The 16,133-nt window shown below is 40.9% G+C and overlaps 1 protein-coding gene and 1 long non-coding RNA gene across 6 annotated transcripts in view; one reads left to right on the top strand and one right to left on the bottom strand.

The window, feature by feature from the left end:
- Positions 1-8,850, bottom strand: part of MGMT (O-6-methylguanine-DNA methyltransferase) — a 257,333-nt gene extending 248,483 nt beyond the window's left edge. Inside the window, exons 1-2 of one of the 5 annotated variants that reach the window (XM_072995405.2) lie at positions 8,256-8,337; positions 2,254-2,380 (exon numbers count right to left, since the gene is read on the bottom strand). The gene's annotated coding sequence lies outside the window, so the exon portion shown is untranslated. Of the gene's footprint in view, positions 1-2,253; positions 2,381-8,255 lie in introns of all 5 variants that reach the window. The other 4 variants (XM_072995404.2, XM_072995402.2, XM_072995403.2 and 1 more) reach the window with 4 other exon arrangements.
- The window catches only part of LOC140705938 (uncharacterized), a 46,922-nt gene continuing 33,009 nt past the window's right edge, over positions 2,221-16,133 (top strand). Inside the window, exon 1 of the long non-coding RNA XR_012085571.2 lies at positions 2,221-8,318. This is a non-coding gene — a long non-coding RNA (uncharacterized LOC140705938). The remainder of the gene's footprint in view (positions 8,319-16,133) is intronic.

Genomic DNA, 16,133 nt, shown 5'->3' with positions numbered 1-16,133 from the left:
AGTGCTTCTTGTCCTACCTACTTTGTACAGGCTGAGTATTCCCATCTCTTCTTTCTGAAAGCATTTAAATATTTAAAACCAGTCAACATATTCTACCAAAAAAGAGGAAGCTGTACCACAGAGAGCTCAATTCTTGTCTACTCCTCCTCTTTGGAATTATTGAAGTATATTTCTTTTAAAAACACACTGTATTTCACACAACTAAAAAAAAAAAGCACTGTAATTAAAAATGAAAGGTAGAATCAATGCAATGTATAAAAATATATGTATATGCCAAAATATTATCTTTCTCCAAAGGATCAGGGAAGCCCTGATATGGAACACTTGATATTGGCTGATTTTGGAATTTTCAAAAAAAGCTATTATTACATCAGTCCAGACTATGAATAAAATTCCATATGAAAACATTTAAAGTACATTAGATTTTTGGTCAAGATGAAAAGACTAAAAAACCCAAGCAATCTATTCTAATTGGGTTCCCATGGTAACTGTACAATTGGGTTTTTCAATGTAACATCCCAAAAGCCCAATGCACACTTGTAAAATATACTTCAAACAGCCTGAATTGTTTTTACATTACAGCACTCCCAGGAAGATCAATTACTATACATCCCCACCCTAACTATTAGTGGCAGGAGATGTTAACACTATTGGCCGTATTAACATATGTCATGTACAAACCACCACATATCACCGTAATTATTTAAAATCTAAGCTTAACACTTTTAGATCCCTCAAATGCGTTTTCATATATAAAGCCAACAGCAGTTCTCATGTTTACCAAATGCGAGAAATGAAACCCAAATATATGCCAAGCAATTTTGCTTTTTATATTGATTTCAAGGATAAACAGAATCAATCATTAATAATTACATTATAAGATGACCCTTAGGGTTAATCAGATTCTTAGAGAGACTCACTATGGAATTATCAACAACTACTAAATGGAGATAGCTGAAAAGAATTCAAATTCACATTTTAAATATTAATGGGACAATATAAAACAAAAGCATATCCACTAACACAGGACTATTTTATTTGCAATAATTATAGTAGTAATCTTCTTATCTTTAGTATTGAAGAACGTGACTGTCATCTAGTTCCAATTTTAGAGCACAAGAGCTCTTAACCAGAAACCCCATATATCTGCAGTTGTCCCATTTGAACCCCACAATCCATACAATCTGGACACAATCCGTAAAGTGCAACAGAAGGCCCCTCTATTTCTAACCTTGCACTTCACTCCATAGGTGCTTTGTATCTATCAGGTGCAGCAAGAATATTTTGCTTATTTTACTGCACAAGAAAAAGTTAACCCCCAGGAGATTCTTTAGTTCTATTCAGGTCTTTTAGCCTGAAAGCTGGTAAGGATGCATCCAACTCCGACCCCAAACCTCCTCTACCCATTCAGATTGGAGATCAGAAAGCAGCACTTGTAAATACACTTAGTTGAACACATTTACAGCACTTCCCTGATCAGGAATTTTGCTCTTCATCATGTAAGCAGCGTACAGCATTTCAGTCTCTCATGCTGATTGCCTATGACTGATATCTGAAGAGGAAGGGAGTCGGGGGGGGGGGCGTTTCTTGCATTTTAGAAGAGGTATACAATGTGAAACTAGCACTCCCTAGTCGCAAGTGAGATGGAATCATGAGTGGCTATTGAGGACTGCTTATGTTTCAGTTTGGAAAGATGTCCATAGAGCATGTTACCATAGTCTCTCGAGACTGAAGGATGCCTACAAAATACTGTACACATCATGACAAACTTAAATGTACACAAGTATAAAGTTACTTTATTTCACTATCAGTGCAAAGCAACATCCATTAGAACTCCTAAACTTCGCCTAGAGTGGTCTTGTAGACCAGATGGGCGGGGTACAAATCAAATCAAATAAATAAATATATATATACTAATAGGTCTGAACTGGTGGTGACGAACTGAAGACAGAAACCTTACTATAGTTCAATGAAAAGCCAGCAATGATGTGGGGGTTGTTTGTTTTTAAGATGGGTGAGTTCTATGACAAAAAAAGAGTTACTATCATAGCATGCAGCTACATTTGGAATGCCAAGTTTTGTTCAGGTCATCCCATGTCAAAAAGGAAAAGGTACAGAAAATCAACATTTTTAAAAATCAAGGTTTACAGTGTACCTTTCCTAAGAGGAAACTGTACACTATATGGAACCTTTTTATTTATAGAAGAGGGGGGAGAAAGACACTGCATTTATAGTTGCCATACGTTTAGGTACCTTAAAGAAGATTAGACAGACTTCTGTAAGACATGCAACCACGGCTACTTGCCACAGTACTCTCAAAGATCTTCTAACGACTTTCTAAACTTCACAGCAAAGCTGTTCTACATTTATTTCCACTGCCCTAAAAGAGATGAAATATGATTTTGGACACTATAAGCGCTTACGTAATCGTCATTCATATCACACCTGAATGAAATTATACTTTAAAAGTTCACAACAACTTAAGTAACTGAGGAACATGGCTCACCATTCAACGTATTTTATAAATTCCACCCTTCAAAAATTAGACCACTTGTCTTACCTTTCTGCTATATTATTTTTGCCAGTCAAGATACCTTAAGAACACTCAGTGAACTAGAAAACTGCACAATCTGTCAATAAAGTAAGCTTATTTTGAACTACTGTCCATATGACTCAATTTGTCAGTAAAAACTGCCACCAGCGCTGCGCTTGCAGAAAAATGTCCATAAATGCATTATTGCGACTGGCAGATCGATGTCTATAATAAAAACAAATAGATTTAACAAGTGCTTGCTTTTACGAGTTGTGCTATTGGTAGAACGTGCATTCAGTTTCACCCTTCGACTTCTGGGAATGGGCAATACAGACTGCATTGGATCTCTGCTGACTACACAAGTGTTACAAACAGGAAATTATTCTAGCACAAGAGATCTTTAAAAGTACATGATGTGTTCACAAACATGTCATTCAGAATTTATATCTATGATGCATCAAGGCTATAGTTTGCTCTGTAAGTTTTCTCAAAACATGCAAATTCATCATTGTTCATGGACATCAACAAGAAACTGAATCTCATTATAAATACTGTATCGTGTTTCCCCGAAAACAAGACAGGGTCTTATATTAATTTTTGCTCCAAAAAACACATTAGTGCTTATTTTCAAGGGATGTTTTGTTTTACAGTCATGTCATCTTCTGGTTGCTACACAATGATGCACAATGGTGGAGGGCGGAGTTTCACTTAACTAGGGCTTATTTTGGGGGTAGGGCTTATATTACGAGCATCCTGAAAAATCATACTAGGACTTATTTTCCGGTTAGGTCTTATTTTCGGGGAAACAGGGTAGCTGCATCATGGCCAGAATGGCTTTCTATTCTTGAGAATGGTGTGGCAAAGAACTGTACTTGGATCCCATGAGACTACGATTCAGCTCTGATCTGAAACTACTACTGTATAACTTAAGTTTTAACATTCAACACATGCATTAGGGGGCCATCTTTTAGTTTAGTAGTCTCTAGGGTGGTATACGGAGTACTGTACTTGTGTATTGTTCAGAAAGAACAACATTGTTAACCATACAGGAACATGCATGGTAACGTTAAGAAAAACTATTTCTACAGGAATGTAGAACTCATTTATGGCACAACCATAGGCATATCTCTTCGGAAGTTAAAATACCATTGGACTAAATGGGGTTTACTTCCAAGTAAGTGGGGGTAGGATTCCTGTCTTAGGTGAAAAAGCATCTGCTTTACTTTTGCTCTTTGCAGTTGGAAATTAATGTGACTCCAAAATTTATGCTTCTAAGAATACTGCTGACCGCTTGGTCCATCTGTATCGGTAACAAGTCTTAAAATTCTGTCTAATGCTTCCTAAATGAAGGAACAAGCTTCCTCATGCTTTTCCAGGTCAGGCCTGGATGTTTTGTGTTTAAACAATCCCTGATAGCCTTCCCAGTGGGCATGAGCTTCTCCTCCAGGCTACTATCACTTTAGTAATGCCATTAACTGATTCTCTACATACGTTAAGCATTAAACAGTGGTGACAAGTTAATTACAGAGTTATCATGAGATAAAGTAGCCACCGCAACACAAGTTACAGTATAACTACTATAGCTTCCTATAGAGCATCTGTGCTGTTGTTGCATAAGTGGTGTAATTAACTTGTCATGGATCAGGCTGCTGATAAAAAGTTGCTAATGCTAGCTCACAAGCACACCTACTTGGATTTATAAAAGCTACAGCGGAACCTTTAAAAATGTACTTGTTTTGAAAGGAGGGATCACTGCAAATGAACCATGTTTTAAGAGACTACACTTCCAAAGCTTCTGGCTAACTATATACAGAAAATGAGTAAGCATAAGATACAGCCCCCCAAAAATCCCAGGGGATTGTTTTTAAAGTTGTAACACTGCCAATTAATGTCCAATGCCCAACTGCCTAAACACAGTACAGAATGATCACTGTTCAAGGGCCCTCTACACTCCAACATGGTTCCTACAATATGACCAGGAGCTCAGCTGATCTTGTAACCAGTACAAGAGTGGACACATGACAGGAAGCCTGCCAGAGCAGCAGCGATGCTTGCATGATGGCTCCACATTTAGGTAACAGGACTCAGGCCAACATTAGAGCATTTTGAATTCCCTTGTACATCCAGTTTCTAAAAATCTTGCACAGCCCCTGCAACATATCAGTTTCATCCCCAATCCTATGGCAATTCCTATTCTTTTTTAAATTTTTTTGCCAAAATCTGATGCAAGCTTACACTGAAGTACAGGAATACTTGAGAATGGGCTTGGAAAGACCTAAAGGGAAAGTTTATCCAGAGGTAAACTCATTTCCACTACACAAGTCTACCCTGGTTTAAATGCATTTTCTTCCAAATTCACAACATGAATCTTAGCATACTGTCTATTATTAGTGCAAAAACCCTGTTCAGATTTTAGTATACAGTCCTGGCCACAGTTAAAGTCAATGGCACCAAATTCATTAGGACTTTTGCCCTGGTAACTATCTACAGATCTCCCCATTTCTTTTCTGAAAATAAGGGATACCCAGAAATTCAGTTTACAAGGTTTCCTCTGATTTAATCTAAGTAACAGTTCAAGAACAGTCACGTTATTCCCCACAAACAGAAACGTTACTCTGTATAGGACCGAGTGCCATACATTCAACAAGACTTACAGAATTCCATCTCCCATCAGAAGCAACAGCACTCACTGCACAGCAGAGTATTAAACCAAGGTTCCCATACATATAGCTTGTGGCAAGGCATAGGAACAGGATAAATGGGAGAAGAGGCAGCAATTGTTGGCGAGGCCACGGCTTGCCATTTAAATCCTCTCAAATGTGCAATGAGGTGGCTGAACAGCTTAGTGAGCTGAGTACCCAGCTGTGGAGCCAGAGTTTAAGTGTTCGATTCCCTGCTGTGACTGCTGGAGAAAAAGTGAACCTGTATAGCCTTGGGCAAGCTGCACAGCGCCAGGGCACCTCCAGATGAAGTGAATGTTAACCACGTCTGAGTACTGTACTGTACTCTATAGCGAGAAAACCCTGGGAAGAGTCATCGTAAGATGGAATTGCCTTGATTGCTAATAATAATAATGTTCAGTGGAGCCTTGCAGTATGTCTTTATTCTTTGAATGGAGTGATAAATATCAGGAGGAGCTTGAAGAAACCAATGCTCATCATACTGAGTGAGAACCATAGAATTTATACCCACACAGAATGTTTTGCTAACAGGCTATATTTTGATACTTTTTTTTTTTAAAGGAAGCAACACTACAATTTGGAGATGCATGGACAGCACAGAATAATCCTGTTCCAATTAATGTATGCATTACACTTAATTTATCTCCGATCCATACCATAAAATATTTATTAAAACGAAACCACAAACTTCAAAAGTTCAAAAGCCACAATACAGGTGTAACTTCTACGCACAAATTAACTATTAATTTATAATAATAAGAAATAATTGTTAGTGGCTTCAGGTGTTATTCCAGCTGTTTTCAGCTTCTTCAGCCAAAACTAGCTTGCACAAACACCGCTACCTCCTCCAAAATTACTAGAACTTTGTTAAATGCCCCAATGTGCATTTCATGTAATTAGCATACTTTTTAAAAAATTTCTGATCCAGATGGATATTAAAAAGAATTTATTTCCCTTTGTTTGTCTCACAGTGGCATTCCAGTCTCCTTCCATCCAAAGTCAGTGAGCTATATTTTGTAAAACCTTTCTTCCATTCTAGCTTAAAACCTGCATTATTGTGTGTTAATACAGACAACTGTGAAAGTTACAAGGATCTACTTCTCCATTCTCTATAGTTATTTCTAGATATGAGGGATTGGAGAGGAAGTTGCATGTTGTTGTTTAGTTGTTTAGTACTAATACTTATTATTACTACTGCACAAATATGAACGATTACCTAACCATGTCATATAATAAACACCTGTGCCAGATGCAACTGGTTCATGGACCATTTTAGACAGGTGAAGCAGATTTTACAAGTCTTCTCTTTGGAAAAGAGCAAAATGAATGTAGCCTCCCTCTTACTTATGAGGCCAATGGATAAGGGAGATCTGTATGTGTGCATTTGTGTGTGTTTTTAAGGCTTGCTTGTTTTCTAAGCAACCCTGCTGGGCCCTTTTCATTAAGAAGTCAACTTTCAGAGATGCTCTTTAAGCACAGCTCTCCTTTTGAGGACTCCTTCTTTGGACTGCCCCAGCCTGACACTCCAGTCCTCCACCAGAGAAATGCACAGCATGTTACAAAACCACCAACTCCAACAGAGCTAAGAAGAAAAAACAAACAAACAGAAAACCAACGGTAGTTCGGGGGAAATGAGACAGCCAGGGCTGGGGTGGGATTGAACTGAAACCAAACACTCTTCAAAGATGCAGTTTTCTGTCCCTTCAAAGAGGAATGGAGGGGGGAAGCTAAGAGATTTCCAAAAAGGGTGCTTAACCAAACCATTTTTATTGTTTAAAGAAAAGCAACCAACTGGGTGAGAATTAAATGGTGTGTGTGTGTGGGGGTGACTCCTTCCTCCTTCTCTGTATTAGAGAATGGAAAAGAGCAACACTCATGGAGTGGATATAACTGAACAAAAATATTGCTCACCATCTCTGGCCAGGCAGCATCAAAGGCCTACCCAATGCTTCCCATTCTTGGATCCCCAGATATTTTTGGACTACAATTCCCAGCAATACTGGCCAGTACAACTAGTGATGAATGCTTCTGGGAGTTTTTGTCCAAGAACACTGGAGGACCCAAAGTTGGGAACTACTGGCCTACACTATCCTGCCACAGATCGGCAAGAGATCTGTACAGTATTTTCTCTTGTCCCCAAAAGTGTCTCATCTCAAAGGGCAGGATAAAAGCAAGCAGGAAAGCCCCTGTCTTTTGCTCTTCCTGGTTTACTTATTTTGATTTAGTCACTATCTGGGGTGAAATACCTGCACGGGTGATGGGTATTTCCACCTCCCCTCCATCACTTGATCTCCTCCTCAGGCATGGGCTGCAATCCCAACCGCCATCTATCCAATCTCTCTAGTCCACCCCAGGGAAAGAACGGAGTTTAATTACATCCTAAAATCTAGCAGCAAACTGTCTAGAACAGGAAGGAGGGGAGGGGGCAGTGCTTATTTCTAGGCATTCATCCATTCTCCTTAGCTGGTGTGAAGGACTGGACCAGCTGGGAGACAATTCTCACTTCTGACCCCCCTCAGAAGGTTCAAAGCAGGGAAGTGCCAAGCCAAAGGGAGAGGCTGCTCCCCTTACCTATATTTCACTGTCCCCAAAATTAAGCCTCCCCCGCCACACAAAAAAGTTCTCACAAAAAAAAGCAAACAGGCAGAGGGGCCACTCGTGCTCAGGGAGTTTAGAGATTTAGTCTACACTAAACTATTCAGATTCTTTATGACCAGTCGTGCGGCCCTCGTGCAACCTAAGGTCTGCCTCCTATGCCCACCTCTGAACACCAGCAACGACCTTGCAAACGAATCTGGTCCGTGCTCGCATACAGAAATCAGCCTTACCAGAGGGGGGAATGGGTGTTATATAAAGGGGAGGATGCAACCGCGTGCGGAGCTCCTTTGTCTTGCCCTTGTTTGTTTCTGGCAAGACGCGTGTCCAGCTCCCCAACCCTTCAGGACTGCGTTTTTTTAATTAGATGTTCCCGAGGCGTTCTCCCCTCAGAGAAGCCAACCATGGTGACCACCAAGAAAAAGGCCTCGATCCTAGACTCATACCTGCAAGCACCAACCCTAGAAGAGGCAGGAAAAGTTTGTCTAGGCCGGAGAAGAAACGAAAGTGTAAGTCTGCACACTTTCGATAAAAAAACGTCGGAGGGCCAAAGCGGATTAGAGGCGGGGGCCAGACCAACCTCGAATCAGGTTCAGGTTGTGTGGTTTTTTTTTAAAGCCAGCTGCAGAGGCTGTTGCCGCCCGCCCCCTTCGGATGGGCGCTGGAGGCACTACGCGTGTCTCCCGGTCGTGAGAATGACAGCAGCTTCCTGCTAACCAACGGAGGCAGGAGGCATTGCGAGGCGAGGAGTTTGGGAACGACAGGCCACCCGCAACCTCGCACGCTTTTGAGCCTGCACACTTCTTGGGGGAGGGAGTCTTGTTCGGAGGTGGCGGGGTTTGATTACGGATAGACGGGGGCCCGAAGCGAGTTACCGGAATCGTCTTGCAAAAGTGGGGAAGGCGGTAATCTGTTCCTGGCAATTTATTCTGCAAAACTCAGCAAGTGACGCGTCTTAGTAAAACATTTCACCCAAGCGCGTTTGCTGCTGAGATCCGCAGCTCGGTTCGCACGTTGGCGACCCTGTTTTTACTGAATGTAGAGGGGGGGGGAGGAAGTTGCTTTTTTAAAAAAAATGGACTGCAACTCCCAGAATTCCCCAGTCAACACGGGTGGGCACTCGCCATTCTGGCTGGCGATTCGCTAGTTCCAAAAGTAACTTCTCTCATCTCTAGCACGCATAACGCTCTCGCGTCGCGCTCTCGCGGCCTGCGCCTCTTTCATGTGGCTGGCCCGCAAAAGCCAAAGCAGAACCGCCGGGGCGGTGATTCGCTTTTGTTTTGTTTTTCTCCGAAAGCAAAGCCCAGGCGCGAGAAGCCGTGCGTCATCCAGAGTGGCTTGCCTTGTGGGGCTTGTAGTTCCGGCATTGAGAGTTGAGCTTCAGGTTGCCAGTGCGCTAAACTACAATACCCAGTATGCTTCGCGCACTTTTGCTTCCCGGCGCGGCAAGTCTCCGTCCCTTTAACTTCAGCGGAGGAGAGGAGGGAAGATTCAGATGTATAGGGAGAGGGGCTTTGTCTGTTACTTGAAGGGGGAGCACATCGATCTACTTCCCTCTCCTGTCCTATAGTTGCTTGCCGACGACGGTTAGGAAGGTCTCTGAACAGTGCTTGTGGTGCCCATCCCAAGCTTGGAAAGTTACTTTTTGGAGTACTCCAGCCGGCAAGATAACGGAGGCATTCTGGGAGTGGTATTCCAAAAAGAGTAACTTTTCTCAGTTCGGCATGCGTCGCAGTATTAAAATACACAATACACAATTTCTAACATCTCAATTTTTTTCTTCTTCAAGAAATCGGCATCTTTTAAATGAATATTCCTACATTACTGCTTGAAGGAACACTTTGAAAAGGAAAACCTTTGTTGGCTTTTGTATGTGTGTGTGTTTTAACCAAATAGACTAGTATTCTCACTGGAAGTTTGATCTGAATTCTTTTCATCCCACTGCTAATCTGTTTCAGATATCAACTGTCTTTCAGAGCTCCTCTTTTAAAACGGCAAGGAAACCTCTTAAACCCTTTGAAATACCAGCCTCTATGCTGGATTTTGTTTTTGTTTGTTAGTTGATTCAGGAATCCCTTGCTGCCTAAACTTTGGCCCTGTCCAAAGCAAAAGAAACCAGACAAAGGCCCTACAAGATGTGTGGTTTGTAAAACCCCAGAAATCAGGGGGTTGGTCTGTCTTTGTCACAATTGGTACCAATTTAAGCCTTGTGTCCTGTGGACAGCAAGAAAGTACTGTACTGTACTGATACCATCAGTGTACATGCCTTACACGTAGAGAAATAAGTACTGTCTGGAAGATCCTTTAAGATCATTGATTTTAGAAACTACCATGTTTCTGAGTAAGACTGGCCTGTAAGTATGTCAGGTTAATATTGTTCACCTAGGACTATGTATATTTTAGCCTAATGATTAATTCAACATGCACCAGAGGTGACTTGATTTTTGATTCAATTTAAAATAATGGCAAGCTTTTTTCTTTTTTTTTTCTTTTGCTGAATGTAAAAGGCCTTGTTAATCTTGGCTTCATTAAAAAACACTGAGTTAGTAAATCAATGTTTAAGATCAATGATTGAAACAAGGTTGTTTGTAACAATTGTTTTTCAAATTTAGCAAATAATTTGAATAATTGAATGCTGAAGACTACGATCCATTTTGTGAAAAATATATAAAATGTAGCATTTTCCAGAATAACTTTAAAGGGGGAAAAAAAGTATTTTACAAACCCCACACTGGCATTTATAATAATGAGCCTGCCAATGTTTAGAATGACGTATTTTACAAATCAGAATAAAGCTTATCGCTTGCCTCTTATTATACAATGTGTGCCCTGTTTGATTCTCCCATGTGTATGCTCAGAAGTGGTATGTTTTTGTCTGGCAGATATAAAGGCATTCACTAATGCTAGCAGTGTCCAGGTTCATGGAGCCAGCCTAGGCTGGTGTAGAATAGAATTGCTGACATTTTATGCAAGTCACTCCTTTATAGTGCCATCTTTGTTTCCCACATGGACACGGAGTTCTGGAGGAGGTGTCCGTTTGCACAACTTCTTCCTTTTCAAAATTATGTGAATGCAAACCTTTAAGCAATCATGCCCTGGTTTCTAGACACTGAAGAAGTAGAAGTTTCTGTTGTTCTTTGACTTTTTGAGTGTATCAACCAAGGCACAGTGTATTAAAAAAAAAACCATATTAATTTATGTAAGGCTGCCATTTATTTCTTCATTAATTTTTTTTTATTTTTACCCCGTCCTTCCCCATTTGAGAAATACAACAGAATATTAGAAATACAACAGAATATCACAATACTATATTAAAAAGCAATTAAACTAATGTCACATTAGAACTAGTGCATAAAAACAGTTCTGATGAAATGCTTACATTTTTAAAAGAAAAATGAAGATACAGCAGCCCTGATTAAAAGGAAAAAATGTGTTGGGTAGGCAGTTGCTGGGAAGACTACCTGAAAAGTCATTATCTATCAGCAAAAATACAGTATAGCAAAGAAGGGACCACCCTGGTCCCCCTTTGGGAAGCATTCCACAGCTTGGAAGCAGCAACACAAAAGGCCCATCTCATACCTGGGGAGGTGGTGGGATGAAGAGAATGGTCTCCCATCATGATCTCAAAACTCAGACTGATTCATAAAGGGAGATGCAGTTGCACAGAGAGCTTGGATCAAAGTTTTTCAGGGCTTTTTAGGTCAAAACCAGTACTTTGAATTATGTCCAGAAACAGACAGGCAGAAAATGGACCTGTTATAGCAGAGGAGTTACATATTTCTTGTCAACAGCACCAGTTGACAGGGTGGCTGCAGTATTTTGGATCCAAAAGAGTTTCTAAACATTTTCCAAAGAAGTAGTTGAAAGCGCAGCTGCAGAGGTCAGCTGAGAAGTTGGCAATGTGCACTTAAGACATGCAATGGGAAACACCAGCCAAGATGAAACATAAGTATCATAGTGTACAGCAATATTTGGTTGCAATTTCTTTTAAAAGCCACATCTATTCATACTTTCAAAATAAAAAAAATTCAGAAAATTTATTTGAATTGTTTCTTATTTTTGTACCCCACCCTCATCATGGAGTACAGAGCATTCATTTTATCCTGAGAACAGACCTTTTGGGAAGAGAGAGTTTTAAGTACACACAGGAGTTTGTGCTTTGAGTTTCCTGAAAGAAACAGGACCTGCCACCTTTTATGGCATTCGTATAGTCCTATACAGTATAGTTGGGGCCAGTCATCATCTGAGCATGAGGTTGGGTGTGCCTATCCCCGAATCTCAGAGATGCCCCCATGCCCTGCTTACAGCAATAAGGGCCAGGTTGTATGAGCCCCAGGGGATATTTAGATTACTTTCTGTACTAGCAGCTATCTTCATGCATGGTGGAACTGTTGGGAAACTACAAAGCTTTACATGGATTTGCAGAAATGCCCACGGAACCAAGAAGGTCCATTTTTTACAGGGGAAAAACACAACATCATCAATTGCACTGGACTTCACAAACATGCTGTAGGAACCAGATCTAAAGAAAGTTACTCTGTGTACTAACACTTCCATAATCCCCTGCCATAGTGGCTAAGAAATTAGAGGAGTTGTAGTCCAAAAAGCTTTTCCAAGCTCTGATGTGAACCTATATAACTCTTTGTAAACTTAAAGGGTAATTCTATAAATGTTTTCTCACTGTTTTCCCCCAGGACTTGATCCCTAATTAATTAGTTTAGATACAATGGCACTTTCTTTCCTAAGGGGAAAATACTAATTGTACAATGACTAGTAAAAATGAGGAAAAAATTATCAGTTAGACTTCCGCACAAACTGCATTCTAATTCTGCACAGACATTCATATAGTCTCCCCTGCTTTCCCCTGATAAAATAAATAATTCCAGTCTTTATTCCAATTTTAGTTTATAGGTTATGTTGTTCTTTACATTTTACTGTTTGTATTGATTAAACTAGTGGCATTGCCCTTGATTTACACTGAGTGGGAGACTAATCAGGCAATTTTTCATTTCCTTTGGAAATTTTCTAAAAATAATAAATAAACAAGCAAAATAAATAAATACCCACACAGAAACAATCAATATATCTTTGTTTTGCCTGGGTAATGGAAGTTGTAGAAAGCGAACATCAAAGCCCTCCCAGCATCTTGCTGGCAAGAAAAATACTATGTGAAATTGGCGTGTGCTTGTTGGGGCTTTTTAAATTTTTATTTTAGGGGCAGGATTTATAAGGTATTTCATCAAGAACCCATGGATTCACAGCATATCTTTCTCCACTGTGAGCAGGGAAAACTCACTTTATTGAGGTCTGCAAGTTTTGCTATCAATATTTCTCTCCCAGTCCCTTCTGTCACACTGAGAAACATTTCTCAGATTATGATTGTACACACACTTTGTCCCATAAGGAATGGTGACACTGACCCAGCTTTAGGCCCCAATCCAGAACACAGTTACTTGGAAATACATTCTGAGACACACAGCGAGTCCTACTTCAGGGTAAACATGGGCAAAGTCGTATTGAATGTTGTGCTTTCCTGTACATAGTTAGTTCTGATGGAGATGCACTTACAGTGCATCTGTCAGGTAAAATGGTGACTAAATGCACATTTCAATGTATACAGTATTTCTATATACATGCATAGAATTGTCATCTAAATCAATGTTTCCCAACCATTTTCAAGTCACGATTCGCTTTTATAATGGCCAAGTAAAGTATGACTCCACGCGACGGAGTGAGCGCCCGTCGCTTGTCCCAGCTCCCGCCAACTTAGCAGTTCGAAAGCATGCAAATGCAAGTAGATTAATAGGGACCACCTCGGTGGGAAGGTAACAGTGTTCCGTGTCTAAGTCGCACTGGCCATGTGACCACGGAAGATTGTCTTCGGACAAAACGCTGGCTCTATGGCTTGGAAATGGGGATGAGCACCGCCCCCTAGAGTCGAACACGACTGGACAAAAATTGTCAAGGGGAACCTTTACCTTTACCTAAAGTATGACTCCTCTGCCACACTTGCATAAAAAGGCATTTTAATGAGGTCAACAAAACACACTGGAAATATCTTTTTCAAAATATAATTCTAACCTAATATATTAATGTAATAATATATATGGGGGTTAAATCTGCCCCTACGAGATAAAATCTGAGAAGAAAAATGTCATTACACTTTAATTTACTTTTTGGGGGGAGGAAACACCCCTCACTTCATGTCTCCCCCCCAAAAAAAGCCCCCTCTATGAAGAACAAAGCCCAAATAAAAGCCTCCCACATGGGTCTCCTCCTCACCTTTTTGCCCCTCTTGCCTTCCTCCTCCATGACTCAGGTAGGGCCAAGGGTGCTTTTACACAGCTAACACTGGTACACAAGCTGCGTCCATTCCTTGAAATGTCTAATTTGGCTACAGCGACACATGCTTTAGTTACATCTCACGTGGATTACTGTAACACGCTCTATGTAGGGCTGCCTTTGAAGACGGTTCAGAAACTTTCAGCTGGTGCAAAATTCAGCATCCAGGCTACTGATTGGGGCCAGTTATAGGGAGTACATAACGCCCCTGTTACAACAAGTGCACTGGCTACCAGTCCATTTCTAGGCCCAATTCAAAGTCTAGTCATTACCTATAAAGCCCTATACAGCTTGGGTCCAGACTATCTGAAGGACAGTATCACCCCCAGATGAGCCATCCCAGTGTTTAAGATCATCAGAGGAGGTCTGCCTATCGGTCCCATTGTCAGCACAGGAACAGCTGATGGGGACACAGGAGAGGGCCTTCTGTGTAGCAGCTCCCAGGTTATGGAATGCTCTCCTTTGGGAGATCAGGGAGCTCCTTTTATATTTCTGCCGACAGCTAAAAGATTTATCCCTTTAGGCAAGCTTTTAACAATCAAGATGGAATACCTGAATGCCTTGTAGTCAGATAGTTTTTAAGGTTCACTTGCTTTTAATGATTCAATTGTATTTTAATTAGCGTATAGTTTAATTGTTTTTAATGTTTAACTTACTGTGTTTTTAACTCTTTTCTTTATAATATTATGAGCCGCCTTGGGTCCCCTTACCTGGATAAAGGCAGCATATAAAACAAACAAGCAAGCAACAATATTGATAGCACAGGCACCTCTTTCTTGGTGGACTGCATTGACTAATTAGCTAAAGGTAAAGGTTCCCCTTGACAATTTTTGTCCAGTCGAGTTTGACTCTAGGGGCAGTGCTCATCCCCATTTCCAAGCCATAGAGCCAGTGTTTGTCCGAAGACAATCTTCCGTGGGCACATGGCCAGTGCGACTCAGACATGGAACACTGTTACCTTCCCATCGAGGTGGTCCCTATTTATCTACTTGCATTTGCATGCTTTCGAACCGCTAGGTTGGCGGGAGCTGGGACAAGTGACGGGAGCTCACTCCGTCGCGTGGATTCGATCTTATGACTGCTTGGTCTTCTGACCCTGCAGCACAGGCTTCTGCGGTTTAGCCCACAGCGCCACCACGTCCCCGGACTAATTAGCTACTTTCCATTAAAAAGGATATTTGTCAAAACATTTGGAGACACTAGGTAGAAATGTTTGTTTACTAAGAAAAATGCCTGGATGTTTGATTATCAGATTTATTTGATAAGGTTGCTATCACCATGTGCTGGGTTCCTTTAATATTATAATGCTGAAAGTGCCCCATAATTATGTCACTTTAATGTTGACTATGGAAGTGAGAGATGGACCATAAAGAAAGCAGACCGATGAAGAATTGATGCCTTTGAATTGTGGTGCTGGAGGAGGCTCTTGAGAATCCCCTGGACTGCAAGGAGAACAAACCTATCCGTTCTAAAGGAAATCAACCCTGAGTGCTCACTGGAAGGACAGATCCTGAAGCTGAGGCTCCAGTACTTTGGCCATTTCATGAGAAGAGAAGACTCCTTGGAAAAAACCTTGATGTTAGGAAAGTGTGACGGCAAGAGGAGAAGGGGACGACAGAGGATGAGATGGTTGGACAGTGTCTGCATAGCAAACAATATGAATTTGACCCAACTCCGGAAAGCAGTGGAATATAGGAGGGCCTGGCATGCTCTGGTCCATGGGGTCATGAAGAGTTGGACACGACTAAACGATGACAAATGTTAACTTGGTTCAGTAGCAAATTTCTGGTTGCAAGAAAATGTCAGAACACAAAAAATTTAAAAATGTTAAAACCAACTGTTTGGTTCCATCCAGTTCCTACATAATATTGACTGGATGCAAAAGGAAAAGGAAGAACCTACAGAACTAACTAGGTGTGGGTTGGGTAGAACAACTGCCAGGTGTATATACACTTGGTTACAGAATCGTCCTTTGAGAGTGC

This window comes from Pogona vitticeps, chromosome 3, assembly GCF_051106095.1.
Source record: "Pogona vitticeps strain Pit_001003342236 chromosome 3, PviZW2.1, whole genome shotgun sequence".
Lineage (NCBI taxonomy): Eukaryota > Metazoa > Chordata > Lepidosauria > Squamata > Agamidae > Pogona > Pogona vitticeps.
This window is presented reverse-complemented; position numbering and strand designations above follow the sequence as displayed.